Genomic DNA, 12,819 nt, shown 5'->3' on the forward strand with positions numbered 1-12,819 from the left:
CAATAATAGTATCGTATACTATTATTTACAGCAGTGTGTAATATAAAAAGACAGATTAACAGATTTTTCATTAACTAATAAGAATCAGACAACATGAAGCTATTAAAGTTACAAGTAAAAAAACTACTTGGCAAAGTGAAAAAAAAAGATACAGCAAGTTATACAGTATGATTCTGTCTATACTGAAGTTATATGTGACCACAGATAAGAACCAGATAAAAAATATGGGAAATCTAAGCATTTGATTTATTAGGAAAGCACAAGTTAATTTTTTAAACTTACATTTTTGATTATATTCTTTTGATTATTTTTTTCAAAGTACAGAAAAGGGGGACTTTAAACTTTATTTACAGGGTGCAGAGAGTTATGAAATACCACATAGAAATAAGAGACTCATTCAGAGGACAAGCTTCATACAGCATGTACAGGTTGGAACTGTTCAAACATAGTTTCAGCGTAAAACATGCTACAATAACAAACAACGTCTAAAAATATTTCTTAGTAGGAAAACGGTAACAAAAACTTATATCAAACATAGGACACAACAACTGTATGCCTCAATTTATATGATATAAATGTCAAAGGTCTCAAGAGTTTCATTCTGAACATGGGAGGTATAGCTTTCAGAGGTAGTCCCTGGCATAACATTTTGATCTTCCTCTTTCTCTACAGAGAAATACTTCCCAATTAAGCTTAATGAAGCCATATATACAAACTCATTTTCAAGGTTTTATAGAACTTCAATTCTGTCTAAGCCTCCACATTCTTCAATCATTATTCTAAGTTTCTCAGTTTCACCTAGTTTCTCAGCAGCCTGAGAGATATTTAAAATGGCATCCAGAGTAACCAGAATAATCTTGGTATCTTTCCCAGTTAAGGGGTTCATCAATGGTTTTATTATGCCATAATGAAAAAGGTAAATAATCTCTTCAATTATTCCACCCTTCGTACAGTTAGTTATAGCCCATATGGCTTTCTTTTTGTCTTAAAATCTGCCTTAGTGAGAACATTGACAAGAAATGGGACTAATCCGTGATTCACAGCTTGCTGTATCTGGTCCTGAAGGACAGCTGTGATATTTGACATTGTCTACGTAGCCTCCTTCTAAATGTTAGTTTTAGGCTGGGAAAGATGATGAGCACTCCTGCATAAATAACAACCTGAGTCTGTTCATCTGTACCAGTGACAATATTCCCTGTGGCTCTTAGTGCAAGTGTCACAATTGGCAATTCAGAAGCTCCTAGGAGCTTCACGAGTTGGGGTGCAAATTCTGTTTTCATGATCATATCAATCCAGTCATTTGAATCATCAGTAATGTTGGAAACAGCCCAGCATGTCTACCAATATTTCTGGATTATCATGGTGAAGGAGCCAAAGTAAAGTAGATAGAATTTGCTCAACAGCATCTAATGAGGCTGGAGGATTTTTGTGATAAGGGTTTGTAAGTGTCCAGTTAAGATTATGTAAGTAACCACATGCTAAAGAGGATATATCAGGAACTGCAAGAAGAGCCAACAGTGGGTCAACTGCAATGCTTCGTTTTTGTACTGTCTTTTTCCTTGACCCTGAATCTGTTAAGTTGGGCAGTTGGTGAATTAGCATTCTTGTTGGGGAACATAGTTATGAAACAAAGGGAGAAAGCTGCTCGGTGGGCCCAGGTTACCAGGGAAGTGATACGGTGCTTGCTGGCTGTGGGACAACTGCACTCAAAACATCCATCTCCCATCTTGGCTCAGCCCGAAGACAGTGTGTCTTTGTTATACGTTGTGCAATGATAAATTTTTTAATGAAATAATAGCTAAACATAAAGGATTCTTGCTTGATAGATTTCTTGATGCTTGATAAGATAGTATGTGTTGTACACACATGTTTATTGCAGCACTGTTCACAATAGCAAAGACTTGGAACCAACCCAAATGCCCATCAGTGATAGACTGGATTAAAAAAATGTGGCACATATATACCGTGGAATACTACGCAGCCATAAAAAAGGATGAGTTCATGTCCTTTGCAGGGACATGGATATGGATGAACCTGGAAACCATCATTCTCAGCAAACTAACGTTAAGAACAGAAAACCAAACACCGCATGTTCTCACTCATAAGTGGGAGTTGAACAAGGAGAACACATGGACACAGGGAGGGGAACATCACACACTGGGGCCTGTCGGGGGTAGGGAATTAGGGGAGGGATAGCATTAGGAGGAACACCTAATGTGGATGGCGGGGTGATAGATGCAGACAGCCACCATGGCACGTGTATACCTACGTAACAAACCTGCATGTCTGCAAATGTACCCCAGAGCTTAAAGTACAATTAAAAAGAAAAGACAGTATGTGTGTGGCTAGGGTTGCCAGATTTAATTAACAAAAACACAGGACTCACAGTTAAATTTAAATTTTGTTAAACAACTAATGCTTTTTTACCATAAATATATCCAATTCAATATCTGGTACATAATTTTCCTACAAAAGCATTGTTAGTTTGAAATTCAAATCGGGATGGGTGTTGTGCAATTTATCTGACAATCCAATTTGTGCCATTTAGGACCTCCTACCTTCTGCACACATTCACCATTCATATTAAACAATTACGCCCCAGTATGCATGGGATGAAGGTAGTGGGTAGATTTAATACTTATTGGAAGAAGCAACCTTGGCTTTTACCAAACAGAAATATGTTCAACTTTTTACTGTCATAACACATCTTATAGGAAATCCTGATTTGATCCATGAGGACCAGAAATGAAAACACTGTGAAACAAAATTAAGAGAAGAAGAATGAATGAGTTTATGAAAACTGAGATCATGGTAGACGACAGGAACTAATATTTTCACAAGTTTTCAAGCCCAGGCCAACTGCATGGAACTAATCTACAGCATACATCCTGAGAAAGCCCCAGTAACAGGTCCTCGTGTTGTACACTTCATATTTTTAAAGGCCCAACTAAATAAAACATTCGGAGAAGATCCAGATGGTCCAGGAACTACTGCCACTGAAGGATCTAATGGATTTTTGCCAGACTGTTCACATTCATCACCGTGTGTTTACGTTCATCACCGTGTGTTCACAGTCAACTACAGATAGATAAAGAATGTTGCCTAAAGGGCAGTGGATAACTGCTTCCGGATTATAAATTTATTAGCTAATAAAATGCTTCATTGAAATTTTATATCCATTTTCTTCTTGATATGTTACAAATCACAGTATCTTTAGTCACAGGTGTGAATGGCGCAGGCAAATAGGTCAGATGCAGCAAGATTCCTAAAGCTCCAGTCAGCCTGTTGAAGGCCTAGGGACAATACTGGTGTGATGGGAGCTTAGTGCATATACAACGAATGAAGGAAGATGAGTGAAAACAAGTAGACAGGGAGTAAAATCCTGAAAAAGTGTTGGGTATTATGAGAACGGCAATGGATGGCCTCTGTAGAAATGCATAGGGAGGACTAGCACATTCCTGCTTTGAGGCAGATGACTTGTATTTTTATTAATTAGGAGTGGCTTTAATAGACCCCTCATTCCTATATGAGTCTATTATGATCCTGTACATGATCATTGCCATGTATAGGGGCTACAGACCAACTTTTGTAAAAATGGAGTCACGGCTTTTTGGCAAATGTCCTTCAACATTCAACTGGCTTGTATGTAATAACCTTGTACAGTATTTTAACTCAATCTATTAAGTAGGCCAACATTTTTGCAAACAATATATTGCTGAACCCAACTAAGATAATTTAACTGCTTCCTTACTACAATAGTCTCTTATTTAACTGGTATTCCTATTTCTTCTTTTGCCCTCCTGCCATCCGGTTAACACCCAGGACTCAGCATAACATTAAGAGTATAAATCAATCAGATCATATAATGTCCCTTCTTTAAACTTTCCAAGCGTACTTCTGGACTTCTGCTCAGGATATGAACTGGAAAGAACATGGCTCCTATTTTTTTTTTAACACAAAAAAGCTAAGCAAACTGCAAATGTATAGCTTTGAACCTATGAAAAGTGGAAAAAATCATTTCTATTACTAGGTTTAAAACTTACTTAGCTCAGTTCTATGTCCTACATAAAATGTCCAGCTCCCAACAAAAAAATATGAGGCCTATAAAAAGACAATAAGGAACAACACATTGCCGAATACAAAGCAATCAACAGACCCACACTCAGATACGACATGGATGTTGAAGTTATCTGACAGGAATTTTAAACAATTGTGACTAATCTGTTCATAGCTACAAAACATTCTTTTGAATTCAAGATCAGATGGGAAATGCCAGAGTGAACTAAAAGAATGAGGAAAGTGGTGGGGGAGAAAGCAAGGAGTAGAAATGCTGGAAATGAAACAGTAATTGCAATGAAGATTTTGTACACATGACACAGCTGAGAATAAAATCGGCAATCTGAAGATAAGTCTATAGAAATCACATTTCTTTAAAAATATGTTTAAAAACTCTCAAAAATCGACAATAAGAAAGCATGGTGGGCGGGCTAGGGGAGGGATAGTGCGAGGCAGGGTGGGGAGGAATAACATGGGCAGAAATACCAGGTATACGGTGATGGGGGGATGGTGACAGCAAACCATTTTGCCATGAATGTACCTATGCAACAATCTTGCATGATCTGCACATGTACCTCAGCATCTAAAGTACAATAAAAAAATTACTATCTGAATAAAAAATAAATTCAAAAAGATGTTGGTGGGGCTGTGGAGAAAGAGAACACTCATGCACTGCTGGTGGGAATGTAAGTTACTTCAGCCACTTTGGAAAGCAGTTTGGAGGTTTCTCAAAGAACTTAAAACAGAACTACCATTTGACCCAGCAAGCCCATTATTGGTTATATACCCAAAAGAAACAAATCATTCTACCAGAAAGACACATGCACTCATATGTTCATCACAGCACTATTCACAATATTAAAGTCATGGAATCAACCTAGGTGCCCATCAACAGTAGACTGGATAAAGAGAAGATGATACATATACACCACGGAATACCACATAGCCATAAGAAAGAATAAAATTATGTCCTTGCAGCAATGGGGGTGCAGCTGAAGGCCATTATCCTAAGCAAATTATCATAGGAACAGAAAATCAGATACCACATGTTCTCACTTATAAGTGGGAGCTAAACATCGGGTACTTATGGACATAAATATGGCAACAATAGACACTGGGGGCTACTAGAGGAGGGAGGGAGGGAGAGGTCAAGCATTGAAAAACTCACTGTTTGGTACTATGCTTACTACCTGGGTGACAGAATCATTTTTACTACAACCTCAGCATCACCCAATATACCCAGGCAACAAACCTGCATATGTACCCCCTGAATCTATAAATAAAAGTTGAAAAAAAAAAAGAAAGCCACAAACCTGATAAAATGAGTAGAGTTGAGCCTCCACCAAAGTAGATACACAGATGGCAAATAAGCATATAAAAAGATGCTTAATATCATTAATGCAAATTAAAACCACAATTAGACACAACTCAGCATTTTGAAATTTTAATTTGTTGGAAACCAGCTTTAACTGTATTATTTTAAACTTGTGACATTTTAAAACTGTACAAGTATTTTGACATCTGCCCCCCACATTTAATGTCTTAAAATGATGGCAAAATACCAACCAATCACAGGATTAATGGGCTTAATGAGTTTAACCCTCAGTTCCCATTTACAGCACCCAATATTTCTTTGAAATATGAAACAGACCTGGCAGTGGCCAACAGTGAATTTCTTCCCCCAACACCAACAAAGTTGAAACGTTTAGCTCCTCTGAGTGTTATGCTGCAGTGGCATTTGTCCAGAATTGGTACTGTCCCATACTTGGGGGACTTCAAATGTACCAGTGAAAATAACTTTTTCCTCTTCAAGGGGAAGAAAGAAAATCACTTCAAAACCCAGCAGATCTGTCTGTGAGATCTTTCCTCCTGTGCCACCTCTTCAGGTTTTTTTTTTTTAATTTTAATTTTTTTATTTTTTTGCAGTGGAGCAAGAGAGACCAATAGCTAACTTGAGTTACAAGAAACAAGACAGTGATGGCTATTAAGGGAGTGAACAGGAGCAACCAGAATACTCCTTTACCTCCCACACCAAATGTATGTGCTTCACAGACACACACACACACACACACACAAACACAATAGCTAGAAATATAAAATTCATTCATCCAAGGATGGTAGATTGCAAGAGGGAAAGGTGGGGGGTGGGGTGTAAATGGCACAGTGAGAAAAAAAAAGTTTTCAAATCAGTCCAGCACAGGGACAAGCAAATGCTAGAAAACAGCTGCAGAAAAACCTGTGTTCCTTTCAGACTCATGATGGTGTTAAAAATCCACACACTGGTGTCAGGAAGATTCTGCCTGACGTGTACCAGAGAAAAAAATTCTGATTCCTCAGAAAGAAGGGAATACACAGAAGGACACTGGCAGAGAGAGTTCTGCCTTCCCTGGCAGGGGGAAGTCAACAGGGAAGAGAGCTACCACAGCCTCCTTCCTATCTCACCCATGCCCTTTGGATGACAGTAGCCTTCAGTTTGGCAGGAGATGGATGCAGTGAAGGGAACTTCTCTAAAGAGATTAAACTTTTCAGGGCAGACTGCAGGTAGACTGTTCTGTGAAAGAGTCTGTTGCTTCCAAAGACCACCAAGGGGAAGAGGCAGAGCTGGAAGAGGTAAGCTGTGCTGGGGGTCTTTGCTTCATCGGTGCTGATAATGAATAAAGGAACAGGATAGAGAAGAGGCAGCCGCTGATAATATGGCTGCACTGGTAATGAAGACTGGATTGCCATGAGAACAGCCAAGGGCAAACCAAACCCAAAGTAGTAATGCCAATTTCTTTCTATGTTAGACAACTGCTGGCTGGTGCATTTCAATTCCTTTACTGGTCCATCAATATTTGAAGCAGTGTAGTGAGTAGTGAAGGGACAGATGCAGGAAACTAACCAGCTGAACGACATGGATGGGAAAGAGACTCACAAACACTCCTTCACTGAGGAAAAGAGTCTGCAGCAAAAGGCTCAAAAGCATGTCCGCTATTATTTTGCAGACATTAGGGAATGGGTGAGGCTTCCTCACTGGTTTCTCAAATGCCAGGTCAGCTATATCTTGAAACCAAATGGCATTCACACCTTTGCTAGGCACAAACAAGGGCCGCTCCCAAAGGGCACTGGAGATCGATATGAGGAAGAATTCTAGCCATAACTGACCATCTCCATGTCGTGATAGATCACCAATAATTCAGGGTGTCACTGACCAAAGCAGAAGAATAAACACTCAATATAACAAGAGGAGACTGGAACAGAACACTCCACCATTCCAAGTGCAACACTGAAAACTTCTACTAACAATACGTGGTGTCTGGGTGCGGTGGCTCACACCTGTAATCCCAGCTCTTTGGGAGGCCAAAGCAGGCAAATCAAGAGGTCAGGAGTTTGAGACCAGCCTGGCCAACATGCCGAAACCTCATCTCTACTAAAAATACAAAAATTAGCTGGGCATAGTGGCAGGTGCCTGTAATCCCAGCTACTTGGGAAGTTGAGGCAGGAGAATCATTTGAACCAAGAAGGCAGAGGTTGCAGCAAGCCAAGATGATGCCATTGCACTCCAGCCCAGGTGACAGAATGAGACTCCACCTCAAAAAAAGAAAAAGAAGAAGTAGGAAAAAAAAATGGCTAACTCTCTCACTCTTACTCTACATTCCTGGCTCTTCTCTGTGCCAGGACACTACTTCATTACTTGTCCTTCTTCAATGCTACTCCTCTCCCTTTTGCTGGATTCAAGCATGCAGCTTGGAGATGGTACAAATACCTCAGATGGAATGTTTGATTCTTCTGTTCCTGGAGAAAGGTTTTAACACAGTCAGGCATCTCTTCACCACCCAAACTATCAACTACACAGAGGAGACAGAAGTGCCTCCAAATCTCTCATTATGAAGGACCAACAGCTCCACTGCCACAGCTCTGGCCAGGCCCCTCACCCATAGCAGACCCGATCAGCTTCCCAGCACACAGCTGCCCCCCTCCACTGGGCTGCTCCCAGGGCAGGGGCCACATAGAGCTCTGACAGGTATGTTTTAAATTGCAAAAAATAAAATTTAAAAATTGCCAACATCATGTTACTTAGAAGGATATAGAGCGACTGAAAATCTCATACATTGCTGGTAGAAATTCAAAATGTTACAGCATCTTTGGAAAATAGTCTAGCAGTTTCTAATAAAGTTAAACATATGCCTACTATGCATCCCAACAATCTTACTTCCAGATAATTACTCAAAAGAAATAAAAACTATATTTATGCTAATATCTTTATATATTTATAGAGGTTTTTATTTTTAAAGTCTAAAAATGATACAATTCATATGTTCTTCAAATGCTAAACTAATAAACTTTGCAAACCCATTCAATGAGACATTGCTTAGGAATAAAAAGGAATGGACTTGATTTCATGTGACACAGATGAATCTCAAATGCATTATGCCAAGTAAAGGAAACTATATCCAAAAAGCTACATATCATATGGTTCCATTTTATATGGCTTTTTATAGGAAGGGAAATACATCATAGGTTTTATTAGTTCATTTTCATGCTGCTATTAAGAAATACCCCAGACTGAGTAATTTATAAAGAAAAGAGATTGAATTGACTCACAGTTGCACATGACTGGGAAGACCTCAGGAAACTTACACTCATGGCAGAAGGGATCTCTTCACAGGATGGCAAGAGAGAGAATGAGGGCCAAAACGAAGGGGGAAGTCCTTTATAAAACCATCAGATTTCATGAGAATTCACTTACTATCACAAGAACAGCATGGAGGAACCACCCCCATGATTCAATTATCTCCACCTGGTCCTACCCTTGACACATGGGGATTATTACAATTCAAGGTGAATTTGGGTGGGAACACAGAGCCAAATTGTATCATAGGTCATTAGGGATTAGGGGAGAAGGAAAAAATTGAGTACAAATGGGCAGTATGAGAGACTTTGTGATAAAGAAACCTGTATTCATCTTTTCTCACACTGCTAATAGAAAAATACCTGAAACTGGGTAATTTATAAAATAAAGAGGTTTAATTGACTCACAGTTCCACATGGCTAGCAAGGTCTCACAATCATTGTGGAAGAGTAAGGGACATCTTACATGGTGGCAGACAAGAGAGAGCTTGTGCAGGGGAACTACCCTTTATAAAATAATCAGATCTCATGAGACTTATTCACTATCATGAGCAATGCATGGGAAAGACCTGTCCTCATGATTCAACTATTTTGCAATGGGTCTTTCCCACAACACATGGAAATTGTGGGAGCTGCAATTTAAGATGAGATCTGGGTGGGAACACAGACAAATCGTATCAAAACTATTCTAACTGTGGTGATCAATACATGACTTCATGCATTTGCCAAAATCTGTATAACTATACCCCATAAAGAGCATATTTTACCATATCAAATTTTAAGAAACCTTTCCAATAGCCTCTATAATCCTTAAAATTGAAGCTTATTTCCATTTTTTTTACAGTTTTGCATGTTTCTTCTGCCTCTCATTGCTCACTCATTCCATTGCTTACTATGCTACAGCAATACAGTTCTTAGTAAACAAAGTACTTTCAACCCTCATGTTATTGCACTTGCCATCAAATTCCTAGAATATCTTTTTCCCCAGAGCTTTATTTTGTTAACTCCTTATCCTTCACATCTCAACTTCAATGTCAACTAGCAGATATGCTTCCTTAACAGCCAATCTTATATCACCTTCCCTCAATCATATTGCTTTGCTTAGTTACTTTACAATTTCCAGAACCTAAAATTATTTTATTTATGTTTTTACTTATTTGTTACATATCTCCACTTCTAGAATATAAGCTCCATGGAGTGAGGTGCTATTTTTCTCTTTTTCAAAAACAGCAAAATTCCTGAGCAAATAACAGCCACGTGGTAAGAATTTGATAAATGAATGACTGAATTTTAAAACTGTGACGTGTTCTGAGGTAATCCCTCCAAATTTCTCCCAGGCAACACTAGACTTTTACAAAAAGGAAGAAAATAAATGACTTGTATGCAACCATAGTATTTGTACCGCAAAGTGGATTATTAATTGATCAAATAATTTGTAAAAGAGGCTATTGAGCAAGATAAAAAATCTCCATGGTGCCCTTAATGTCCAGAATTCTGTTATAATTTTGTTTGAACACAGATTCATTCATTATTAGACTCTGGTAGAGGTTGCTTAAGAAAAAATATACACAGAGACAGATTACTTTTTATCTCAAAACATGATGAAACTGACAGTCATCAAGATAGCTGACTAGAGGTGCCCAGTACTCTTCTGTCCTGAAAAAAAAAAGACAGAAATAGCAAGTAGATAACCACACATCCAATAGCCTAAGCAAACACACTGGAATTTAGCAGTGACCCTCTGAGGGATAGAAACTTGAAATTGTGCCATAAAGAGAAAAGCAAAGCAGATAGGATCAGTTAAGAGCCAGGGAAGACTCTCCATTGCAGAAAAAGTGTACATGAAAGATGCCCAATTGTTCACCTTCCAAGCACAGATGCTTGTCATTCTAACTAAAGGTGATCCCTTCAACCCTCGCAGACCCTAAGCAAACATGCAGCACAATTATGTTGTCTCCACAAGGGACTTCCTACTTGGTCTTATCCACCTCCAACACCCAACTTGCTGCAGCACAGCATAACTTCCACAGTGGAGCCAACACCAGACTATATCCTGCCCTAGTGCCTAATAAATCCTGCATCTCCATATCCTTAGGGCCCCATCAACATTCTCCCACATCTACCCAGAGGGCAGCAGTATCATACCAGCTGGACTTAAAGGTGGGCATGTCTCTGACACTCAAGCCCATGCAGTACCCTACAACATAGGGAACAGACAGTCCAGCACATCCAGGAGGCTGCCCCTAAGACATATGGAGCCAAAGCATATGATCCTTGGAGCCTAAGAGCCATCTGCCCAAGCCTCCAAAACAGTGATCCTGCTCCCTCCAGCAGCCATCATATACCCAAGCACACTGCCTGGGTACCTAAAACCTAGCCCACCTTGCCTCCCACAATCACTACCAACACGCTCATACTTCACCAAGGGGCCCAAAGACCTCTACTACCATGGCCAATACATGTGTGCACCTCCTGGGATGGTTCAAAGATAAGCTTTCTTGGGTCACCACTGTTACTATTGGCATCCACACATACTACCTTGAAACTCAAGGACCAACCCACCAGATGTCCCCATGCCCCCACCACTGACACCTGCATGCTCTGCCCACAGTCAGAAGAAGCAGTCCAAGGAACAAACCAGCCAGACTACAGCTGCCACTGTCCATGCCTGTGTACCACACCCAGGGTGCTAAGGACCAGCCAACCTAGGTTCTATTGCCACTACCACCAGTGCCTACATACCCAACTTGGGGACCCAAGAACTGGCCCACCCAGAGCCCGCTCTCACTACAACCAATACCCATAAAAGCCATTTAGAGACCTGAGGACTGATTCATCTGGGGCTCACTCAGGCCACCCAGGAGCCTAAGGACTGGCCTGACTGGCACCCCACCCCTAGCAAAGTCTCACCACAGCCTGCACAAATAATTACAACTACTAAGTAATTCTCAGACACCACTGACATTGATTATAGCCAAATAAATCATACGGAGACTACACTCTGGCACCCACTCAGAACCTAAGCCAAAGTACCCTAACCAACAGGCACTATAGATACATCAATAAGAACTTGTATTTCCCTATGAAAACTACTCCATAAAATTAGAAAATGCAATTGTTACATTGGATGCATAGATATCAATGTAAATATCAACAAGAAACATGAAAAAGCAAGTAAACACAACACCTCCAAAAAGATAGATTAATTCTCCCATAACAGATCCCAAAATATATATATATATATATATATATATATATATATATATATATATAATACCTTAAAAGAAACTCAAAATAACAATATTAAGGAAACACAGTAGAATACAAGTAAACACAGATGGACAATACAAAGAAATCAAGAAACTGATTCATGATCTGTAAAGGAAATTTAACAAAGAAATAGATATTATAAGAAAAGAACTAAAGAGAAATCTTGGAATGAAATAATTCAATGAATGAAATAAAATTTATAATCAAGAGCTTAAACAATAGACTATAATAAGAAGAAAAAAATTCTAAATGTGAAGATAGGCCTTTTGAAAATAACCCAGTCAAAGTAAAAACTAAAAGAATGAAGAAGGCCAGGCATAGTAATTTATACCTATAATCATAACACTTTGGGAAGCCAAGGCTGGAGGATCACTTGAGCTCAGGAGTTTGAGACTAGCCTGGGAAAACACAGGAAGACTTCATCTCTACTAAAATTTTAAAAAATTAGCTGGGTGTGGTGGTGCATGGCTATAATTCTAGCTACCTTGGGGTGGGGGACTTAGGCAGAAGGATTACTTGAGCCTGGGAGGTCAAGACTGCAATGAGTTACAATTGTGACACTGTGTTTGACAGGAGAGATTCTGTCTAAAAATATTAATAATAATAAAGTCTACATGACATATAGGACAACATGCAAATAAATGTTCAAATTTTGTAGAGAGAAGGCATAGAAAACCTATTTAATGAAACAACAGCTAAAAGCTTTCCAAGTCTTTTGAGAAATACAGACATCCAGATACAGCAAGTCCAAAATTCTCCAAATAAATTCAACTCCAAAATTTCTCCCCAAGGCAAATTATAGTCAAAATATCAAAAATCAAAGACAAAGAAATAATTTAAAAAGTAACAAGAGAAAATCATCAAGTAACATATAAGGAAATT

General features: G+C 39.1%; 2 pseudogenes; both read right to left on the bottom strand.

Annotated features, from left to right (window-relative positions):
- Positions 1-758: 758 nt before the first annotated feature.
- On the bottom strand, positions 759-1,602 carry LOC101041544 (importin subunit alpha-1 pseudogene; annotated as a pseudogene).
- Positions 1,603-6,489: 4,887 nt separating this feature from the next.
- On the bottom strand, positions 6,490-7,860 carry LOC101041235 (etoposide-induced protein 2.4 homolog pseudogene; annotated as a pseudogene).
- Between the last annotated feature and the right edge of the window lie 4,959 nt (positions 7,861-12,819).

This window comes from Saimiri boliviensis, chromosome 10 (assembly GCF_048565385.1).
Source record: "Saimiri boliviensis isolate mSaiBol1 chromosome 10, mSaiBol1.pri, whole genome shotgun sequence".
Classification (NCBI taxonomy): domain Eukaryota; kingdom Metazoa; phylum Chordata; class Mammalia; order Primates; family Cebidae; genus Saimiri; species Saimiri boliviensis.